The sequence below is a fragment of the Cyprinodon tularosa genome, unplaced genomic scaffold, assembly GCF_016077235.1.
Source record: "Cyprinodon tularosa strain WSP-4 unplaced genomic scaffold, ASM1607723v1 ctg283, whole genome shotgun sequence".
Lineage (NCBI taxonomy): Eukaryota > Metazoa > Chordata > Actinopteri > Cyprinodontiformes > Cyprinodontidae > Cyprinodon > Cyprinodon tularosa.
The window spans coordinates 57,254-80,762 of NW_024038989.1; the positions used below are offsets into that span (position 1 = coordinate 57,254).

Consider the following 23,509-nt stretch of genomic DNA (forward strand, 5'->3'; position numbering starts at 1 on the left):
CTGATTAACAACCCCCTCTGACACTTACCTGACCAAATCAATATCCCAGAAGTTTAATTAACTTGATGCTATACTCTGATTACAAATTGTTCCTTTATTTTATTTTATTTTTTTAGTAGTGTATTAAGGCAAGATATATTTCCTTTGTCCTCATCTGTAGCACAGTGGCTGCTGTTAAAAAGCCCTCTCCAGCCCTGTAAACTGGATATAATCTACTCAAGTGCAGGTGTGTAAACAACCGTGTGCGCTATTTGTTTGGTGCCTGTGATGCGTTATTTTAAACTTTCACTGGGACTGTATATGAGAGAGACACAGAGAGCTAGAGAGAGGCAGAGAGGGAGTCAGAGAGAGAGGGAGGGATAGGATTGTTGATTGAGAAGATTACCAACGCTTAAGCACTTCATCCAGTCACTCCGCATCACCTGCTCCGGGACCTATCCATCACAGCCGACGCTCCTCCTGATGTCTGGCGGAGGATGCGGCGCTCTGAAACCCCCAGGTGGTTGGGATTAATTGGCCTCTGAGCAGCCAGAGGAAGGTGCGGCTGGTTTGCTGCACTTCACCAAGTTCTTCACGGTTAGCAGAGACTGTGGGGACGGACGGCGCGCCCTGCGCTCAGGAGGGGATTATAGGACAGGAACAGCCGCCACTCGGTAAGGTTTTTAACCCTTGCTATAAAGCCAGCTAGACCCACTAACAATTAGGCATAAAGTACCGACAATAGCCGAAAATGTGTTATGTTATCCGAGTGCACGTCGGCAAGGGGGTAGCTCCAAAAATAGAATAGAATAAACAATAATAATATGAGAAAAGAGCTTAGATTTAAGGTCCCCATAAGCTTGTTCTGCTGATCATATGTTATGCATTATTATTAGGTGCCAATCATAAGATTTATTTTCTAATTCTCTGCAGAAAACGAGAAAAAAAATTATCTAAAGCCTTTTACAGACTGACAATAAATCAATTACGCGCACTTTCTTAAGTAGCTGCTGCAGCTTTTGGAGAGCATGTGAGAGCTGCCATTCATTCATAAGTTTATGCAATCTAAGAGGCTCCAAGGGGCAACCAACAATTTGAATTATTTTACTCACAACATCTGACAAATAAGACAATTGTGTTTATAAGTAACATATATCGCAATGCATTTTATATCTTAACAGGTTCAGGTGCATCTAGGCAATATCTGACTCAATAAATAAACAATAAATGACCTTAGTTACCCGGTAACATCTATCTTATCAAGCAGCAGCTATATATTATAAAACAGCAGATGGAGTCCATGTGTTTTTGTCACAAGTCAACTTGAAAATAAATTTCAAAAAATTGAGAGATAATTAAAAATATATTAATAGTTTTAATAGAGCTGCCAAGGATTTCAGAAGCTGCTTTTGGATGTTGAGAATATTGGGCTAGGTGTTTCTACTTAGGATGTTCTCCATCCATATAAATGGCAGAGACCAAGGTTGGTCCAAAGCATCACACTGCGTTTGCTAACTCCCTGACTTCATCAGCTGTCCTGTTGAATTATGTTCATTACACATAGAAACACACACCCACACAGACACAACAAGGCATCCGTGTGATGAAAATGAGCACACCGTCTTCCACTGCTCCACTATTTGGTGTATGATGGTTTGTTCTTTTGAAGATCAGCGTACCTGTCTGGATGTCAGTGCTCTTTGGGATTGTTGTTCTTTTTTATCAGAACAGGCATTAACCTCAGTGATATGAGCTGCATATCGTACCTGCAAGAAATTCAGCTTAAAAGAGCCTATTATTTTGGACCAAATAGGGAAGCCTCCACTGACTCCCGTTTGACCATTGATCCCTCTTCACTGATTAACCCCTGTTGCTACATTGGACGATTGATAGAAATTGGTTATTGCACACCATGAACACTTCAATAGAGCTGTAATGCCCTCTGCTAGTCATCTATGCATCACTGTTTGACTTATAAAAAATATACCCCTTTTGTAACAACAATAAGGAGAGCTTTTTGGAGTTATTGATTTTATCTGTTGGAAGTCATTATGTTTTGCCTCCTTGATGTGCTCAAAGGAAGACACTGAAAGGGTTAAATCTACATCAGTCATTAGATTAAGAGATTCATCTTCATTGCTGGCTGCTCTCGCTACAAGCCAATGAGTCACTTTAGTGTGTTCAACTACTGCTGAAGAATTTATGACTATAAGTAAATAAATGTACATTACTGATGCATCAATATACACACACACACACATTCTTGTTTTTGGGACTTATGGGGATATTTCAATGACTTGCATTCATTTTATATGGCCTAACTGAACCCTTGCAATAACCCTTACCTTAGTATCAGGATTTTGTTTCCAATAATGACATAGGTCCCCACACTGTCATAAAAACAAGACCACACACACTCTATGTCCCGCTATCCTTACAGGGAGTTTCCATTGACTTCCATTCAATTCCCTTTTATTTGTATGTCCTAACCCAGACCCTTACCCTAACCATTACTAAAACATATACCTTACCCTGAACCCAACATAAATCTGACCCAGAACCCTCCTCATGGGGAACATTTGACTGGTCTCCACAAGTAACAATAAGTCCCTTCAAACAAGCATATTCTTGGGTAAATTGCCTTACACTGTTTCTAGAATTAACAACTACTTTGCCACTAGCACACACAAGCACAACAACATGTATCCTGCAATCAAATTTTCAGCATCATCATGCTGGAATGCACTGTGTTGTTTCCATTGTGTTATGGTGATAAGAAACGTGATCTCCTGCTCTGTGTGTACATCTAAACTCCATCTATATACACTCTATACACTGACTGCATGGCCAAACAACAGCAGAGGTATTCCCATCCTGTGCTTTGAGCACACATTCTAATGAAAAGTGAGTCATGATATTCAGGAGCTGAAACAGAAGAAGACTAAGGCTGCATGGCTGTGTTGCGATGCCCCGCCCTGCTTGGCTTTACTCATTTATGATGTTATTTTTAGGTTTGATACATTTTTGATACTTCTTATTTGTCAAGTTTAATACTGAGAGAGAAATAGAGCTGTGAACATCAGCCTCTTTTGCATGCATAAGTGCTCCTTTTCTTACACATGGCAAAAATGCATGTATGGTAGAGTGCCGTGTACCTGATTAAAGGTTTGTCTGCTACTGTACTCTAAAGCTGTGGGTCCAAGAGCTTTGAGCTATGCAATAAAAGTAGCAACTTCCCCAGATCCCATGTACAGTATAATATAATGACCTTACCTATAACTCTGTTTTTACACTATAGCCCTTAAAGCTGTACTTTATAAAAGCCAAACCATTTCAAAAGGATTATCACACTACCTGATAGCGACTGCCTCAGTTTCCCATTATATATTGAATGAGCTGAGTAGATCTAAAGAGAACCTGCTTTAATAACATCTAAAAAGTTTTAGGTTTACCTTAACTGTCTTTATCCAGCTGCACTTTAACCTAAGTTTAAGCTAACTTCAATCTGAAACACATAGTTAAAGGGTTGCTTGATAACAGAATAGAAACGCCTTGAGTTGTCTTCACCATCTCAAAACAGAATACAACTCATTTACGAATAAAAAATGATTATATTGGCAATTCATGAAGTAAATGTGTTTGGTTGTTTGTTACATTGTAAAATCTTATTTGTTATTATTACTTTAATAATCATGTAAACCGGTCGCACTCTTACAAGATTAGTGAAATAGGTTTTAACTTTTGCTAACTAGATCTTTCTTCAGACTTATACATAAGTTTAAGCAACTAAAAAAATCTATTGGTATTTATTGTTCACATGCCTTAAATATCTATCCATAAATCATACACAGGTTCCAACCTTTTAAAATCTTCAGAAGTGGACCAAGATGTCAGATGTAATTCCAGGGATCTGCTGTAACCAAGGGCGTAGGAATATGTTTACTATTGGGGGGGACACATGTCGGAAATCTGAGATTCGTATTCAACAGAAACATATCTTAAGTATGCTACTTAAAAAAAAGGCTATTTAATCTTTTACTTTATTCCTTTATAAATGTGTCTTGCAAAAATAATGCATTTAAAATTTACATAATGCATTTGTTCATAAGATGTGAGCATATCACCAAACAAAATGAATGGAGTCTTTTATTAAGCAAAGGGAGGTGTCTTTCAAGGGCTTCAACCCTTTTGAAGCATCTGGTTCAAAAACGCATTATCAACCTTTGGTAGAAATCCATCTATCCTTCCATTTTCTGTACACCCTGTCCCTTAGTGGGGTCGGGAGGTGCTGGTGCGGGGTACACCCTAGACAGGTCGCCAGTCTGTCAAGACCTTTGGTAGAAATGGCGCCTTTAATTCCAGTTTGCAGTACAGAACAGAGAAAACTACAGAGTTGTCAATGTTGTGTTAATCTGTTTATCGTCTAAAAAGAGGAGCCAGCAGTTTATTTGAGGAAATAAAGGTGCAGAAGTTAATTAGTTGGTTAATTAGTGGTTGTGCAGTGGACTGCTGCACAACCAATGCGACCGCCGCTGCTAAGAATTAAAATTAATTCTCCCTGTGGTTTTAACTAACGATCAGGAGCGCGGCAGGTATAACATCTGTCAATTTCGGCGAATCAAAACCACGCAAAAAATTAAAAAATCCTCGTTAAACGCACGCCCAGATCGGGCTAATTTCAACACAAGTTGTGTTAGGTGACTGTAACTCACACTGACGTTTCTCTTTTTAAAAAAATCTGAGTAAGTCCTACTGCTGTTTCAGCCTTTTAGTTGGTGGTGGCATTGTACTGAAATGAGATATATAAAAAAAAAAAAACATTATGGCTAGCGTAGCAAACGTCTAGAGAAAGTTAGCAGTTAAATATTGGATGAGTGATCATCCCAAGACTACGGAAGAGGATTAGGGCCACTGAAAAAAAAAAAAAAGTTAAGTGATTTTTAAATTTCATTTCAGTTTAATACGGGAAAAAGGTCAGAATTCTGACTTTTTTTTCTCAGAATTCTGACTTTAATCTCAGAATTTTGGATCTTAATGTAGATGGTCACCATGAAGGAAGAGATGTGGAGCACTCAGCTTCACTGACAAAGATGTGAGTTGTTTGAGGTGGCCAGTGACACATTGGTGGAAAATGACGGAATTAGGCAACTTTTTACGTGCCCGTGGGGTCCCCTCATTAATGGAGGAGCAGAAGAGAGCTAGTCTCTAAAACAGACATGGCTATGGCTGGATGCTAACATGTTTGTTTTTAAACATACTTTTGTTATATTACATTTGTGTTGTGTTTTCCAAATAATGTAGAAAATGGATGGTGGGTTTATAATGTTTACCTTTTATGAGCAGGACAGGAAGCAGAGAAGTGTAGCATTACCACCAACTAGTTAAACTCATAATTATGAAGTTATTCAACAAATTCCTCAAGTAAAAAAGTGCAACTTTTATTTTTTATTTCTTTTTGTTGTTTTTTTTTTACCAGATTTGTTGATTAATTTCAAAATTATGTATTCCTTCCAAATTTCCAAATCTGAAGAATTTTTTAAACCAATATCTACATTATTTAACATTTAGTTTATGTTTTAGCAGTACTTCCTGTTATATTTCTTTATACGTATATTTTACATTTTCTTGCACAGCAAGCTCAGCAGATTTGAAATTGTGTGCTTGTGTAAACACTAGTCAATCTTTACTCTAAACATATATTCTGGTTATTTTTTAGTTAGACCTACTTGTTTTTATGTATCTGTATAAGTACCCCCCGAAAAAAAATAAAAACACTGTAAATTGATTAGAAATATTAATCATCTGTCAGATTTCTGAGAAAAAAGTCAGAATTCTGAGATTAAAGTCAGAATCCTGAGAAAAAAGTCAGAAGAAAAAAGTCAGAATTCTGAGATTAAAGTCAGAATTCTGAGAAAAAAGTCAGAACTTTTTTCCCCATGTTAAACTAAAAAAAAAATGTAAAAATCAGTTAACTTTTTTTTTTCCAGTGGCCCTAATCCTCTTCCGTACAAGACTAAGATGACTAAACCAAAAAGATTCAGTTTCTATATATGAAAGTGAACTAAAAACAAAACGTTATAAATGGGCAATATTCATAGCAGCATCCCGACAGACTATTTTACCTCTTTCACAAGTTTCTGATTTCTGTGTCGCCGTTTCCCTCCCTGCTGACTGAGTGCTCAAACACTCAGCAGTTCAGAGAGGGGAGGGGGAGTACAGTGACGTAACGCTATGCTGCGCCTTCAAAATAAAAGCACGCTAGTTAAAAAAATGTCAAAATCTAATATTTTGCGGTACAATTTTTGGGGGGGACATATCCACCTGGCTTTTATATTGGGGGGGACATGTCCCCCCCGTCCCCCCCGCTTCCTACGTCGCTGGCTGTAACCACTCCTCAAGTTTGGGGGGTCACAGCACTGAGTGCCCCAATGACCACGGGCACCACTGATGCCTTGACCTTCCAAATCTTCTCCAGCTCTTTTTTGAGCCCCTGGTATTTCTCTAGTTTCACATGTTTTTTTTTTTCCTGATCTTACAGTCACTTGTTATTGCTATGTCAATCACAATGGCTTTCCTCTGCTTCCACCACTACAATGTCCAGTTGGTTTGCCATTACCATTTGGTCTGTCTGTATCTGGAAGTCCCAAAGGATCTTGTCTCGGTCATTCTTTACCATCTTTGGAGGTGTTTCCCACTTTTACCTTGGGCTTTCCAGCCCATACTCTGCACAGATGTTCCTGTATACTATTCCAGCCACGTGATTGTTGCGCTCCATGTAGGCTTTCTCTGCTAGCATCTTACACCCTGCAGTTATGTGCTGGATTGTCTCAGGGGTCTGTTTGCACAGTATGCACCTGGGGTCTTGTCTGGTGTGGAAGACTAGGCCTCTATGCTCTGGTGTTCAGGGCCTGCTCCTATGCAGCCATGATGAGTGTCTCTGTGCTGTCGTTCGGTCCAGGTTTGTCTGGCCATTGGTAGGATTTCCTGATATTGGCAAGTTTGACAGAACCTCTAGTTCTTGTCTGAGACATTCACTAAGCACTTCATGTGTTGGAGCCTCATCCTAGATGTACCTATGCATCTTAGATGTTTCATCCTGGATAGTGGCTCTCACGCTGGTAGAGCATAGCTATTAATTCCCCGAGATTTATTCTTCTTAGGACCTGCCTTACTCTTTGGAGGTATTTGGCAGTAGCAGCTTTCCTTGTCACCTCTTCGAGGTTGCTATTTGCTTGTGGGACGCCGAGGTACTTGTAACTTTCCTCAATGTCTGCTTTTGTTCCTTCTGGGAGTGAGACCCCCTCTGTGTGGTCTACCTTCCCACTCTTAGTCACCATTTCACCACACTTCTCTATTCCGAATGACATCCTGATGTCCGTGCTGTAGATCTAGGTGGTATGGATCAGTGAGACGATGTCTCGTTCATTCTTAGCGTACAGATTGACGTCATCCATTTAGAGGAGGTGACTGATGGTGGCCCTGTTCCTGAGTTGGTATCGATAGCCAGTGTTGTTGACTATTTTGCTGAGGGGATTCAGACCTATGCAGAACAGCAGTGGAGACAGTATATCTCCTTGGTATATGCCACAACTGATGGAGACTTGTGCAAGTGTCTTGCCATTGGCCTAAAGTGTGATTTTCCACAGCCTTATTGAGTTTGCTATGAAGGCTCTTAGAGTCCCGTTGATGTTGTATATTGTTCCAAGCATTCAATGATCCAAGTGTGTGGCAATTATTCCAAGATTGTAAGAAAATATCTAAACATTTTATATAAATATTTTGCATTTAAGATGACAAAAATGATCGTCTGCCATAGGGGTGTAAATAATAATCGTTTTGTATCGATGCATCGATCCAAAAGCCGACGATCCAATGCATCGACACGTCCGCAAGAGTATCGATTCATGTTTTGTTTTTTTCCTCCGGTCTATTTTTATCCATTTGCTCCTGGGCGTAATTCTCCTCCCGTGCTGCGGTGCCGCTAAACCTATTTTGCCCTCCTACCGCGCTTCCTGGTTATACTCTTACAGCAGTGTGTTGCAGTAAGCTTGACACAGACATTTTTTAATTATGCTCAGTATTTAAGCGTGGTCTGAGCTACACACTGTGGGTCTAGATACGGCCGAGGCGGCGAGGAAGTGGGGGCAAGTTTAATCCGACGACGGAGGGACATGAGGACCAAAAAGAGCGGATATCCAGGTGGAAAAAGGGTCCCAGCGTTCTCGAACACCTCGCTCTTCTAGCGGGTCAAACTTCACGAGTTGTTTTCCGCAATTTCGGTCATAAAAACAAAACAAGCGGGCCTCCTGTCTGCTGCACTGTTTGCGGTCAAGTACAATTTGGGGGCGGTGACGTCGACACTCTGGAGCCTTCTTCTTCTTCTTTTTTTTAATGGCGGTTGGCAAACAACTTATAGGTGCATTACCGCCACCTTCCAGAATGGAGTATGGACCAGACAAACTATTATATTCTCCCTAAAATACCCGTTCTTCTTAGAAAATTAAAAATACTCCCAAAAACTACATCCCCAGATTACCTTTGAAACAATTCCCTTATATCTAGTTTATTTTTATTCCTGTCTATCTCTCTACGCAACATCTCTCTTTCCTGAGTATATTTATTACACTCTAAAAAAATATGTTGGACAGTTTCTCTGGAGCCGAGGTATTGCATTGAACTCATTACACTGATATTGTGCAGTATTTTTGCAGTATTTTTTGATGCAACTTTTCTACTTCTGTTATTTGCTGTTGTTTCTAAAGAAAATGCATAATGATATTACAGCTTTCATTGATTTATTTCAAACTTGAAACTTTGTTTAGCCTGTAAGTTGTAAAAAAAAAATAATAATAAAAAAAAAAATTTAACAGATTAATCGATTAATCGAATCGAATTGTGGTGTATTCTTGAGTAGCGAAAATAATCGAATCGTTGGGTCAGGAAATCGATACTGAATCAAATCGCCATGATGGATGTGATTTACACCCCTAGTCTGCCAATATGCTTTATCCCGAACTCCTCAAGATGAAAGTTCACCTGGTTTCTTTTAGTAAAAAAATCTTATTTAATTAGCCTTTGGCTATCCGATTTTTATATATATATATATATATATATATATATATATATATATTAGTGCTGTCAAAATTATCGCGTTATTATCGCGTTAACGCGAGGCCATTTTAACGGCGATAATTTTTTTAACGTTAGATTAACGCTATGTGGTTTTATTGTACAATTTTCCGAGTACATCCCGCTGCAGCCTGCGAGAAGGCGGGGCTATTTCCCCCCAGTCTATGCATTTCTCATAGGCTTCTAGAGCGGAGAGCTCCTCAAGGGAAAAAGACGCTCCTACACTGGGTGACGCTAGTGCCTTTTTCTTTAAGCCCCACCACCAACAAACAAGTTGACTGTCTGGTAACTAGTAGCAACCTGAAATACACTGAGAAAACAGATTACTGAGGTGAAATGGAATCTGCTACGGCACTATTGCTGTCTGTGTACGCCGCAGGTCGGTATCGCGTGTGTGTGTGTGTGTGTGTGTGTGTGTGTGTGTGTGTGTGTGTGTGTGTGTGGGTGTGTGTGTGTGTGTGTGTGTGGGTGTGTGTGTGTTCTCATTTTTGTTAAGAGGCTGAAAAGTAACTTCCTACAGCATAGACTACCTTCATCTAGTGATGTCGGTCTATTGATTTTGATGTATTGATTGAAAATTGTTCATTATTATCTTGGTTAATTAACATCTAATGTTAACTGTACTACATTTTATATTTTATAGCAGTAGGGTAAAATGCTTGTCTTTGTTCAAAAGACTGTATTAACTGTAAAGACTGTCTTTTACATCAGCCTGTTTTCAGGGCCTTTTTTTTGGCTACATATTTGTTATTTTTTGGTACATGCCTCCCCATCTTCTTGCCATATGTTTCTATGGCATAAATCAGTGTCTGTGACCTGTTTTCATTTTAAAAAAAGAACATTGGCACAAACCTAGCCTGTATGTATTTTTTGTATGTCATCGAGAGTATTTAAATGATTTTCAATCAGAAAAAAAATTTGCGATTAAAATGCGATTAATCGCGAGTTAACTCAGGCATTGATGCGATTAATCGCGATTAAAAAAAATTAATCGATTGACAGCACTAATATATATATATATATATATATATATATATATATCAAAACGTCATAATCAAACGCATACTAATTTATCACACCCTTATATTAATATGGATGTAACAACAAAAAACATTATAAAAATACTTTATAAAAACAATTGTTTTTCATTGTTCTTTGACTTTTCCTAAAAGTGCTTTAAATCAGTCCTACCTGTTTTCATCCATGCTGGGTCATATCCCGAGGTTTGAAAAAGGATGCAGGCGGCACCAGGCTACCAGATTTATGTCTGCACACTGTGCAGTACTGTAATTAAAGTTGCATGGTAGCCTACTGTAAAAACATTCAGTAAATGCGGAAGCTATGCATTTCATTTCATTTTTCTCATTGAAAAACCCAACAAATGGCATTTAGATCAAATTCTGCATAAAAAATAAATGAAATGATGGTAAATTCGGATATAGTAATCAACCGCTTATAGTGTTCAAATTGGCTCTGGACCAATGTGATCAATAAAAGCGGATTCCACTGTATTTTAAAATATTTTTTATTTTAATTTCTAATTAAATTATAAAAATAAAATTACGTCTTAATCAGGGTCATTTTGGACATATATATATATATATACACAATATATACAATATATATAAAAATCATCGTAGTAAATAATAATCTTAAAAAAAAATGCTGAAGCTTTTTTTTCAGGGCTTCAGGAAAGAACAAATGTAAAGCATATAACAGCCCAAATACAAAATTACAAGAGGCAAAGGTTCTAGGAATTGTGCAAAACTCCACATTCCTCAACAATGATGACAGAATCAAGGTGAAGGTGGAGCTGATTTGGAGTCAACATTCAGCAATAGCGATACTTGTGGTCAGGACTCTTTAGTGTCACAATCCTGTGAGGAAAGCAAACAAAAACATTGCAACAGAAATGTTTTAAACTCACAGTTTGAAATTGTTCCCTTCTATCTGTTCATGTATCCATGGGTTACATTTTTAATGTCACAGTTGCTTAGGCAGTGGTAAATATAAAATATATGTTCTCATAACTGCAAGATGCTCCTATAAGAAGTTATAGAGAAAATATGTTACATGTAAGAATGTGACAGGGAAAGTTGCTAAATTTGTACACTAGGCTCTCCCATATTTGTCTTAATATCTCTTCATGGATTTAGCATGTTCTCCCTGTACATGCATGGGTTCTTTGGCATTCGGCCACAGTCCAAAACATGACTGTTAGGTTATGTTGTGTTATTTGGTTTCTGTAAATTGTCCTTAGGTGTTTGCATGCATGGTTGCATGTCTCTATGAGGCCCTCTTCAGTGTATACCTTATTTTTGCTGGAGTTAAGCACCAAGTGTTATGGTTCTCCCCCATTTGGGACTTAGTAATTTGTTTGTTAATCTTTGATGTGTTTTCCAGTTTTGTGATATTAAAGTAGCTTTAGGTTACTCTCTGTTGCCCTCTTGTATCAGTCTCCTCCTCTTAAAACCTTTCTTGATTCCTCTTTTCACACCTGCTCCCTATCTGGTGATTAGCCTGGTCTTTGTTAAGTCTCCCATTTACACACCTCATGTTCAGTCACTGTTTGCTGGTTCCTTGTTGTTAGCTCCTTCCTACTCTCTGGCTCCCCATGGGAGTTTTTTCTGATGTTTACTGTTTTTTTGGTTCTCAGTACTTTTGTGTTTTTAGGATGTTTGCCTCAGTTTTTCATTAAACATTCAAGCACTCATCTCTGCCTCACTCATCTCTACTTTTGGGTCCTCAAGTAACCTCAGCTCCCACGTTGACACCAAATCTCTAAGTGGAAGAAGAAGAAGGGAGGGATATTTTAATGCTAAAATGCAGCTCCTGCTGTATTAACTGCAATTGCCACCTTCAAAACTTTAATTAACACCTGTATTTCATAATCACTGAATCAGTTTTTGTGCCTTACTTATGCCATTTTGATGTAAAAAGGATGCAAATAGGTCACACGTCAAGTTATTCAGTCTACAGTAGAAGAAATATGGGACTAAGCACTGAGAAAAAGGCCCAACTGTATAATTTATAATGGAAGTTGTTGCCACCTTTAAGGATGGTGTCACTCAGGGGTCGGGCTCCGGGTGCTCTCGTCTGCCCTTCTTTGGTGGGTGCAGCCATCCCTTTGTCTGCCCTCCTTGCCTTAGAAAAATAGTGCTTGCATCACCTATTTTTCCTTCCGGGAACCTACAGGTGCTGGTCATAAAATTAGAATATCATGAAAAAGTAGATTGATTTCAGTAATTCCATTTAAAAAGTGAAACTTGTATATTATATTCATACATTACATACAAACTCATATATTTCAGATGTTTATTTTGTTTAATTTTGATGATTACAAATGACAACAAATGAAAATCTCAAATTCATCATATCAGAAAATTAGAATATTGTGAAAAGGTTCAAAATTGATGGCCCCTGGTGCCACACTCTAATCAGCTAATTAACTCAAACCACCTGCAAAAGCCTTTAAATGGTCTTTCAGTCTAGTTCTATAGGCTACACAATCATGGGGAAGACTGCTGACTTGACAGTTGTCCAAAAGACGACCATCGACACCTTGCACAAGGAGGGCAAGACACAAAAGGTCATCGCTAAAGAGGCTGGCTGTTCACAGAGCTCAGTGTCCAAGCACATTAATAGAGAGGCGAAGGGAAGGAAAAGATGTGGTCGAAAAAAGTGTACAAGCAAGAGAGATAACCGCACCCTGGAGAGGATTGTGAAACAAAACCCATTCAAAAATGTGGGGGAGATTCACAAAGAGTGGACTGCAGCTGGAGTGAGTGCTTCAAGAACCACCACACACAGACGTATGAAAGACATGGGTTTCTGCTGTCGCATTCCTTGTGTCAAGCCACTCTTGAACCACAGACAGCGTCAGAAGCGTCTTGCCTGGGCTAAAGAGAAACAGGACTGGACTGCTGGTGAGTGGTCCAAAGTCATGTTCTCTGATGAAAGTAAATTTTGCATTTCCTTTGGAAATCAAGGTCCCAGAGTCTGGAGGAAAAGAAGAGAGGCACTTCATCCACGTTGCTTGAAGTCCAGTGTAAAGTTTCCACAGTCAGTGATGGTTTGGGGTGCCATGTCATCTGCTGGTGTTGGTCCATTGTGTTTTCTGAGGTCCAGGGTCAACGCAGCCACATACCAGGAAGTTTTAGAGCACTTCATGCTTCCTGCAGCTGACCAACTTTTTGGAGATGCAGATTTCATTTTCCAACAGGACTTGGCACCTGCACACAGTGCCAAAGCTACCAGTACCTGGTTGAAGGACCATGGTATCCCTGTTCTTAATTGGCCAGCAAACTCTCCTGACCTTAACCCCATAGAAAATCTATGGGGTATTGTGAAGAAGAAGATGCAATACACCAGACCCAACAATTCAGAAGAGCTAAAAGCCACTATTAGAGCAACCTGGGCTATCATAACACCTGAGCAGTGCCACAGACTGATCGACTCCATGCCACGCCGCATTGCTGCAGTAATACAGGCCAAAGGAGGCCCAACTAAATACTGAGTGCTGTACATGCTCATACTCTTCATGTTCATACTTTTCAGTTGGCCAACATTTCTATAAATCCTTTGTTTTTATTGGTCTTCAGTAATATTCTAATTTTCTGATATGATGAATTTGAGATTTTCATTTGTTGTCATTTGTAATCATCAAAATTAAACAAAATAAACATCTGAAATATATGAGTTTGTATGTAATGTATGAATATAATATACAAGTTTCACTTTTTAAATGGAATTACTGAAATCAATCTACTTTTTCATGATATTCTAATTTTATGACCAGCACCTGTATATGGTGATTTGAGGTCTCACACCTGCTATTGGGTATACTTTCCTTCTGAAGAAGTTTTGTTAATCCTTTAAACACAAGCATGCTCATGCATTTGGTTCCAGGTGTTAATGGATACACACTGATACTAAATACTAAGCTGAATGTAAAGATATATACCACCCTGAACAAATATATACCACCCTGAACAATATTGTGTAATCACCATAGGTTTTGACTCTGACACACATGGATATCTAAAGCACACCTGCTGCTCTTGAAGCTTTTTTTAAATGTTTGCTTTGGTTGTCTGTTGTCTTCTTTTTGGTGTTGTGTTCTCTGTTTTGTGTTTTTCCAATACATGTGTGGAAACAGACTTCTAGGAGTTACTGTATATCTTCCGTATATCACCTCTTCCTTTCTCACCCCCCATCTGTCTGTGTCTGTTGTATGTGATTTTACTCCCTAAATCATTTTCTATAATGTTTAATATGAGAGTATCAAGCTGAACCTTATGGCAAAAGTAATAATGGTCTGCTTTTGAAAGGAAAGCTGTTGGGCTATCAGCTAGCTCTGAAACATCTATTCCCCGAGCTATATGGCAAAACAGGGCACAGAAAAGAATGGTGTCACAACTAAACAGGAGGGCAGGCCAGGTTGCACGACTTTGACGAGAAAAAGCAAAGAGAACATACTGTAAAGTTGATGTTTGAACTAATAAATAAAAGCAGAATGGGGCTGAATGATGAAAAGTGGTCCATATGTTCTTCAGCAGCCTAAGCTTATATCAGCATAACTATGTAGACAGTACAGGATAACCTGAGCAATTCATGTCATGCATCTCCAGTATAAGTTTTTCTAAAAAAATAAAGTTTTTAGCCCAGTGTTAAAAGTAAACAGGGAGTCTGCCTCATAGTTAAAAACTAGTTAATTTGTGTCACAGGAGAGGAGCCAATAACTGAAAGATCTGCCTACCATTCTACTATTAGAAATACTACGAACCACTACTAAACATGCAGATTGAGAACAAAGTGCTCTTTTAGGAACGTAAGGATTAATCAAATCTCTGATATAAAATGGAGCTTGGTTATTTATGGGAGAAGAAGGATTTTAAATTATGTGTATATAATATATGTGTTTTATCAGAAATCTGGCTGCAGCATTTTTGATGGGCTGAAGATTTCAACTACATTCTGTGGACTTAAAACATTAAGGAATTATTTATCGTTAATGATACATATCATCAATGATACATATATTTACATTCAATGTATAATTTAGTCCTTATATCTAAAAAAGGGGTATAGAGAAGTAAAGCTTATTTAATCATACCCTTCTCCTTCAATGGTCCTTAGCAAGCAACAATCCTCCTGATTCACACTTATACAGGTGCTGGTCATAAAATTAGAATATCATGAAAAAGTTGATTGATTTCAGTAATTCCATTTAAAAAGTGAAACTTGTATATTATATTCATACATTACATACAAACTCATATATTTCAGATGTTTATTTTGTTTAATTTTGATGATTACAAATGACAACAAATGAAAATCTCAAATTCATCATATCAGAAAATTAGAATATTGTGAAAAGGTTCAAAATTGATGGCCCCTGGTACCACACTCTAATCAGCTAATTAACTCAAACCACCTGCAAAAGCCTTTAAATGGTCTTTCAGTCTAGTTCTATAGGCTACACAATCATGGGGAAGACTGCTGACTTGACAGTTGTCCAAAAGACGACCATCGACACCTTGCACAAGGAGGGCAAGACACAAAAGGTCATCGCTAAAGAGGCTGGCTGTTCACAGAGCTCAGTGTCCAAGCACATTAATAGAGAGGCGAAGGGAAGGAAAAGATGTGGTCGAAAAAAGTGTACAAGCAAGAGAGATAACCGCACCCTGGAGAGGATTGTGAAACAAAACCCATTCAAAAATGTGGGGGAGATTCACAAAGAGTGGACTGCAGCTGGAGTGAGTGCTTCAAGAACCACCACACACAGACGTATGAAAGACATGGGTTTCTGCTGTCGCATTCCTTGTGTCAAGCCACTCTTGAACCACAGACAGCGTCAGAAGCGTCTTGCCTGGGCTAAAGAGAAACAGGACTGGACTGCTGGTGAGTGGTCCAAAGTCATGTTCTCTGATGAAAGTAAATTTTGCATTTCCTTTGGAAATCAAAGTCCCAGAGTCTGGAGGAAAAGAAGAGAGGCACTTCATCCACGTTGCTTGAAGTCCAGTGTAAAGTTTCCACAGTCAGTGATGGTTTGGGGTGCCATGTCATCTGCTGGTGTTGGTCCATTGTGTTTTCTGAGGTCCAGGGTCAACGCAGCCACATACCAGGAAGTTTTAGAGCACTTCATGCTTCCTGCAGCTGACCAACTTTTTGGAGATGCAGATTTCATTTTCCAACAGGACTTGGCACCTGCACACAGTGCCAAAGCTACCAGTACCTGGTTGAAGGACCATGGTATCCCTGTTCTTAATTGGCCAGCAAACTCTCCTGACCTTAACCCCATAGAAAATCTATGGGGTATTGTGAAGAAGAAGATGCAATACACCAGACCCAACAATTCAGAAGAGCTAAAAGCCACTATTAGAGCAACCTGGGCTATCATAACACCTGAGCAGTGCCACAGACTGATCGACTCCATGCCACGCCGCATTGCTGCAGTAATACAGGCCAAAGGAGGCCCAACTAAATACTGAGTGCTGTACATGCTCATACTTTTCATGTTCATACTTTTCAGTTGGCCAACATTTCTATAAATCCTTTGTTTTTATTGGTCTTCAGTAATATTCTAATTTTCTGATATGATGAATTTGAGATTTTCATTTGTTGTCATTTGTAATCATCAAAATTAAACAAAATAAACATCTGAAATATATGAGTTTGTATGTAATGTATGAATATAATATACAAGTTTCACTTTTTAAATGGAATTACTGAAATCAATCAACTTTTTCATGATATTCTAATTTTATGACCAGCACCTGTAGGTCCAAACAACTCCAAAGTCCATTAAGTTAGAAAATAAATTTGTTTATTTACAGTAAGAAATTCATTTTAAAATGCCTACACACATCAGCTCTGAGTTTGTTCCATGCTTTCAGAGCCTTTATTGAAATACACATTGTTTTTATGTTTTCAGCACATACAATTTTGAAATGTAGTAAATCCCTGTAATTATACAGTACTCCTTTATCTCTCTTAGCAAGTTACATTTGTATGCTGTCTGGTAGCTGTTTACTTTTACCTCTATACATTAACTTTGAGGTTTAAAGATTCTAGCAGATCAGAGAACTTAAGCAAGCATGAATTAATTAACAGTGGATTAATGTGGTGATGATAATTTGTTGTATGGTTCCTGCAGTGTGTATAGCAGTTTGAGTAATGTCCTTCAGGTGTTATCCAGGACTTATATGCAATAGCTTAGGTATAGTAAACTCTGTGAACAGTAGAGACTGTGTAATGCTTTATAATTCAGAAAATGTTTTGTGTGGTTCTAGTTTAGTCTGAACATGTTTTATGTGGGGCTTCCAGTAAATCTTTTAGTCAGTAATCACATTTAATCTACTCATACCTCGACGCCAAATATTTTGAGTTTTCCATCTATTTCCTTTTTATTTTCCAAATAATATGAATTTAGTTTTAATTCAAGGACAGTTTGTGTTTGTCAAACAATTTTTTTAGTTTTTCATCTCTGGTGTGAAATCATCAAAGATTTGCTGGAAGAAACAAGATTTGTATCATCTGCAAAAAACAAAAACAAAAAACAAACTGTAATACCTTTGAAACCGTGCATATTTAATAAATGGAAAGAATAAACAGTATTGGTCAAAAAAATAAATAAATGGCAATACCTTTGAAACCTTACATATTTAATTTATGCACGATGTCGCTCCAAATACTGCTGCCTGGCAGGATTTGCAAGCAATATCCAATCAGAATGACTGATAACCACCTGTTTTCACAAATTGTTACCTGCTGCTTACAAAGGTCCTATCAACTCCTGAAACACTTCCCATACACCACAATGTTCTAATCTCCTAATTATAGTTAATATATGTAATTAATTGTCTCAAATTAGATCAACAAACCTCACTTTCCAAAGTTCTTCTATTTTTATGGTGCTGGTGATTTTCTCTATTAATTCCAGGACTGACAATGCTGTGGATCACAGAGATCTCAATTCATACAGACTTGCAGAAAGACATTTGTGTTTATCAATGACATTTTACAGTCTGCTAGTTTTTGTTAAATCTTTGAAAATGTGGAAGTAAAGAAATAGGCCTATAGTTTTTGAATATGTGTATATCTCCAGTTTTGTATAACAGTACGATTTTAGCAATTTTGGTTTTGAATGAAAAGCAAAGTTAAGAGATTTCAGTTAATGGCGTAATAATTGCATCAATAACCCTGCCCTTTGGTTGTTGCCCACACAGTGGATCTATTACTATTACATTTGTTTACAGCAGCTATGATCTACTCTTATTCCAACAATGTTTGGAATATTTATTTAGATTTTTGCTGTAGGTTTTGTTTTTGTATATCTGCAAAGAAGTCATCAAGGTCACGTCAAGCTTGAAAAGTTCAATTTATTTTGTAAATGGTTTTGTTGTAAATACAGCTCTTTGTTTTCCAAAATTGATGGCCAGTTTTCCAAAAATTTTCGGCCAGTTTTGGGCCAGCATTTACTTGTGGAATTTTTCAACCACTAGAAACTAATTATCAATAATTGTGAATGGATATTAAAAATATATGTGACCTAGGGCTGGAAACAGTTAATTGGATTAATCTTGATTAATTGATTATTGAAATAATTGTCAACTAAATTAGTCGTCGATTATTCTTTAACTGGAGTGTGGAGAGTCTAAAATGTGCCTTTAGTTGACAGAAGAACCCACCTTGAGCAGCAGTTATACGAAAATTGTAAAAAAAAAACAAATATGTTAACATTTTGCACTTAAGATAAAAAGCTTTATTTTCACTCGGTTTAATTTCGCAAAAAGTCTTCAAGGAACCTTTTGCTTTGCAATTATTATATAATGGAATAATATTAATAATAATATTTTTATTATATTAATAATAAAAAAATAATAGACAGATTAATGGATTTGCAAAATAATCGTTAGTTGCAGCCCTACTGTGACCAAATATTACAGAAACACACAGTCTTTCTTAATGGTGTTTCTTAATAGTGTTCTTATCTTTTCATATAACAGCATAATCTCAAATTGGAGATTTAGCTGTTCAGCATAATGGTTTACATTCTAACAAAGCATTTAGTATTTCCAACAAAAAACTATCAAAGACTTATTTGTTCAGTGCTGAGGATTACTGGTGAGTATGCCTGAGGGGAACCTTGTATTTGGCACAGCCCAGCTCATGCTTTAGACCAGTAACTTCTTTTTAAAAAACGTACTGGTCTAAAGTATATTCTGTCCCACACAGACAGGGTGTGGCCGGGGGAAAAAAGGTTAGAAATGGTTATTGTGGAGTCACCGCCTGACCCCTGAACCAAGTGAGTCCATCTTGCACAATGAACTAAATTGTGCTGATTAGAATCTCCTGGAGTCTTCCTGGAGCTGCTAACATAGAAAAGAAAGGGTGTCTTGCAAAAGAGGCTTATGTCTGCCCGAACTGATTGGACTGTATATCCCCGAACAACGTTCTATGATAACGAATGCCTGTACCTGTACGTAGGTGCTGTACCAGCATGTACAGTTTTTATCAAACAGAAAAGTTCAACTGCAAAAGCCACTATTGCAGCACTTACACAAATACTGCAGAAATAGAAAATGCATCCATAGTAAGATTAATGCACTACCTCACAGACCCAAAATATTCAGTTGCAAAAAATTTTACACTTTAAGTAATTGAGTATAATTCCCATCCTTAAATTTGAAGAGAAAAGGAAAGGCTTGCAAGCCTGTGTACATATTTTCCCCTGTCAAGCATTATGTTTGCAACATTAAGTTGTGCAGGCGTCAAGACAAATGCAAATGCAATTAAATAGAGTGCATTACTCACATCCCCTGTTCAGGCCTTGTCCAGACCAAAACAAGTTTGGGTATATACAACAAATTTCTTGGTCATATAGAGGGTTCAATTCAGATGATGTGGTAGTTAACCCAACTACGTTTGAAACCACCTTTAGAAAAGATAAATTTGAGGCTGACCTCTATGACCGGTCCAGTATTACATCCTAGCTGCATTTCCAATTAAGTTGTTAGCGCATAAGACCCAGTGCTATTGTGTCAAGTTTATGTCAAAACCTTTAACATACTCGCAAGTATATCAAACTACTTTGATGCATGAGTTCATCAACCATCACCTAAATAAAATCCTACACGCACAAGGAACTGCAGCTTCTGGGGAAGAAAATAGCTCAAAAGTCCAACTTTATTGATACCAGTAAACACTAGTGACATGTAGATATTTTTTATGAAATTTAGCCAAACCAAATAATTTAGGTAATCAAAACTAACATAACATTGACTAGTGAGAAAAAAAAAAGTTTTGCGTGGTTAAATGTAATTTTGTTTTAGTTAATTTTTCTGGGACTGATATAATTTATGTCAACATCAATTTAATCACCGACATATAAAAGCACCAAATATTGACCAAGTGGCTTTATAAGATATTAAAGTGAAATAAATAAATAATAAGAATGAGAAAATATGAGCAAATATTAAAAAATAAAGGTTAAAACAAATACAAAAATACACTATTACCTATCTTTTTAAAACAGTCTCAAACTCTGAGACACAGTGAAATGATAATGATTTTTTTTTTTAAATCAAAGTGAAAGCAGGATTGTATGATAATTTGGGTCAAATTGAGACTTTAGAGTAAACACATATTTTCCTCAACCTGCCATATATATATCGCCCAATGCCCCATCTTATCTTTCTATTTTTTGCAGCCTCATGTGTTTCCTCTCCTCCCCCTCTGTCTCCGTCTGTGTGCATCGGTATGCTTGTTAGTTGTTGGTACAGGGGAGCAGTTGCATTATCTGCATACATTATTGATGTAAGCAGCACAATGACTAAAGCATACTGTACAAACTTCAGCTGCTAACTGGGGTGATGCAAAGAATTTCTAACTCTTGAAAAAAAAGAAACACAATGTGACACATGATCAAATGAACAAAAAAACTTTCTTTCAACTGTTCCTGTATATCAGACAGACTTTGGGTAGCAGGCATGCTGTTTTTCCATGTCTCAGAAAACGATGATGAATTTGCCACATTCTGAAGGAGCTGGGCTGTTTGGATTGCCTACAAGAAAAAGCTGCCCTGTCTGCTCTAATACCTTAACAGATATCAAATTTAATCATGTAGAAGAAAAGGAAATATGAGTTGTTAAAGAAAGCAGTACTGCGAATGGGGAAATTGAGAGGCAGAAGATAATGAAGGAAGCAAGAGGGTAAAGAAGTGTTCCCAGCATCTCTTTTTCCCAGGGCTTTGTAAGGGGCTCATTAAAAATGGATGGCGTTTGGAGCAGAGCAGGGAGAAGTGGGACTCCACACTTCAACACAAGGCTGCTCAGCCAGGCAGCCTTTCCCACTGTGAAGGAGTCCCACTATATTTTTTGACTTCTTGTTTGCCCCCTTCCTTTTACTTTTTTCCATCTTTTCATTCTTGGCTTTTTGCCTTACTTTTTCTTTAATATCAGCATCGTCTTCCTTTATTTTTTTTGTATGTTCGGTTGTTCTGTGTACAATATTTTAGTCTTCCTCACAAGTGGATCTCACTAATAATCCTTGCCTTTTTAACATGGTGCGATTTCTCACACCATTTTTTTGGTTTTCCTGCCTTTTGAAAATTACTGTGTTGATTAATTTTATTTTACTTACTTTAACCTCATTTGGGAAAAAAAGAGTAGCGCTTTTAATCTGGACAAAAAAAAAAAAAAAATTACAGAGCCTTTATTTTTTTCACATTGGGTTTTTAGAACCAAAACCTTCAAAGTATTTAATTAGCTTTTTACCTGAAACACCAGAACAAGACTATAATTGAGAAGTCGAATAATATTGCATAGTTTTCAATTTCAAAAACATTGTTGTAACAGATAGCTGTATTTTTTTAAACGAGTTGTAAAAAGTTGAACAGTAGCTGTTGGCAGTAAGGATCTTCTGAAGTAGCCGGTCTTGCACTGGATCATAAAAAACCTTTGACCGAAGACAGAAGGCAGACTCTTCCTGCTGAGACTGAGGTCTTTGGGAGTGCAGGGGGCTCTCCCAAAGACCTTGTGATATCACTATGTTGTGGCATCAGCCGTCATCTATGGAGTTGTCTGTTGCAGCAATGGTTTATTTGTAGCTGAGAGAAAGCGGCTGGATAAGCTGATCAGGAAGGCCAGCTCTGTGATTGGATGCCCTCTGGGCTCAGTGCAGGAGGTGGGAAACAAAAGGATCCTAACTAAATTAACATCTCTGTTGGATAATGTTTCCCACCCCATGCATGAAGCTGCAGAAAAGGAGAGCTCCTTCAGGGACAGACAGCTGCACCCTAAATGCACCAGGGAGCGTTATCACAGATCCTTCCTCCCAGCAGCTTCAAGACTTTATAACATCACTGTTCCCAACAACCTAAATAAGTTGCTACATTCATGCTGATTTTGCACAGTTTTAGTCAGTTAAATGCCATTCTGCTGTCATTTTGCACATCTCTGATGTTGCTGCTATTGTTCATATATTCATTACAGTAAAAATTTCCATAGTTGTATATTGGTTATTTTATTCTCAAGGTCCACAGTTTTTTTATTGTTAAAACACTTTAAAGTACAATATTGTATTGTTTATCTTTTAATTCTTCACTAGTATGTTGTTCTTATACCTTTTTGTAAGGTCCAGATTTTTGTAAGGTGACAATTTTTTTCTATAATCTTTTTGCTGCTGTAAACACCAGAATTTTCCCATTGTGGGACAATAAAGGGATTTTCTATTCTATTCTATTGTAAAAATCATTATAAAATAAAGTGCAATTTATCTACAAGTTATTTCATTGTGGATATGCTTGCAAGCACTATATGCTTTCACTAAAAAAGAATGTCTAAAGTCTTCCTTCTCACTTCCTTGTTATGTTGTGCATATCCTCAGGACATGAGGATACGTCATCTGGATCCCTTTCAACTAGATAATAGAAGAAAAGAACATGGACCACGAGTGTAACCAGCACCTTCAGGGAGCCCTGAGAGACGGGGCAGAGAGCAGGTGACTGAGTTTGTCCTTCTAAGTGCTAATGTAAACCAATTTGTTTGTGTATGTGACCAGAACGTGTACAGAAAATAAAGATGATTACATTACAGGATCAGAAAAGTGTGGGATAAAAGTGAAAATGTGACAAACACAAAGATTGAGTTGCAGCTCTGCAGTTTGTCTTGTAAGGTTGAAGTGAGGCTCAGTTTAATCTGGCTCAGCAGGAGTGACGCACAAACTCCCTGCCACAGGCTGCAGACACACTCTAATCCCATTAGCCTGCGCTGTCCATGTCTCAGTGTGTTATGCAAAAGTTAGACGTAATATGTCTTACCATGTAGGGATGTTTAATTCTCAAAACAAAAACCTCTGGATTTCCCAACAGTAGAAAATTATTTTTCTATCCATTGTC

The 23,509-nt window shown here is 37.7% G+C and overlaps 1 protein-coding gene across 1 annotated transcript in view; it reads left to right on the forward strand.

The window, feature by feature from the left end:
• Positions 1-339: 339 nt before the first annotated feature.
• Positions 340-23,509, forward strand: part of LOC119786959 (FERM and PDZ domain-containing protein 1) — a 64,825-nt gene continuing 41,655 nt past the window's right edge. Inside the window, 2 exon segments of the mRNA XM_038290579.1 lie at positions 340-653; positions 22,999-23,112. The gene's annotated coding sequence lies outside the window, so the exon portion shown is untranslated.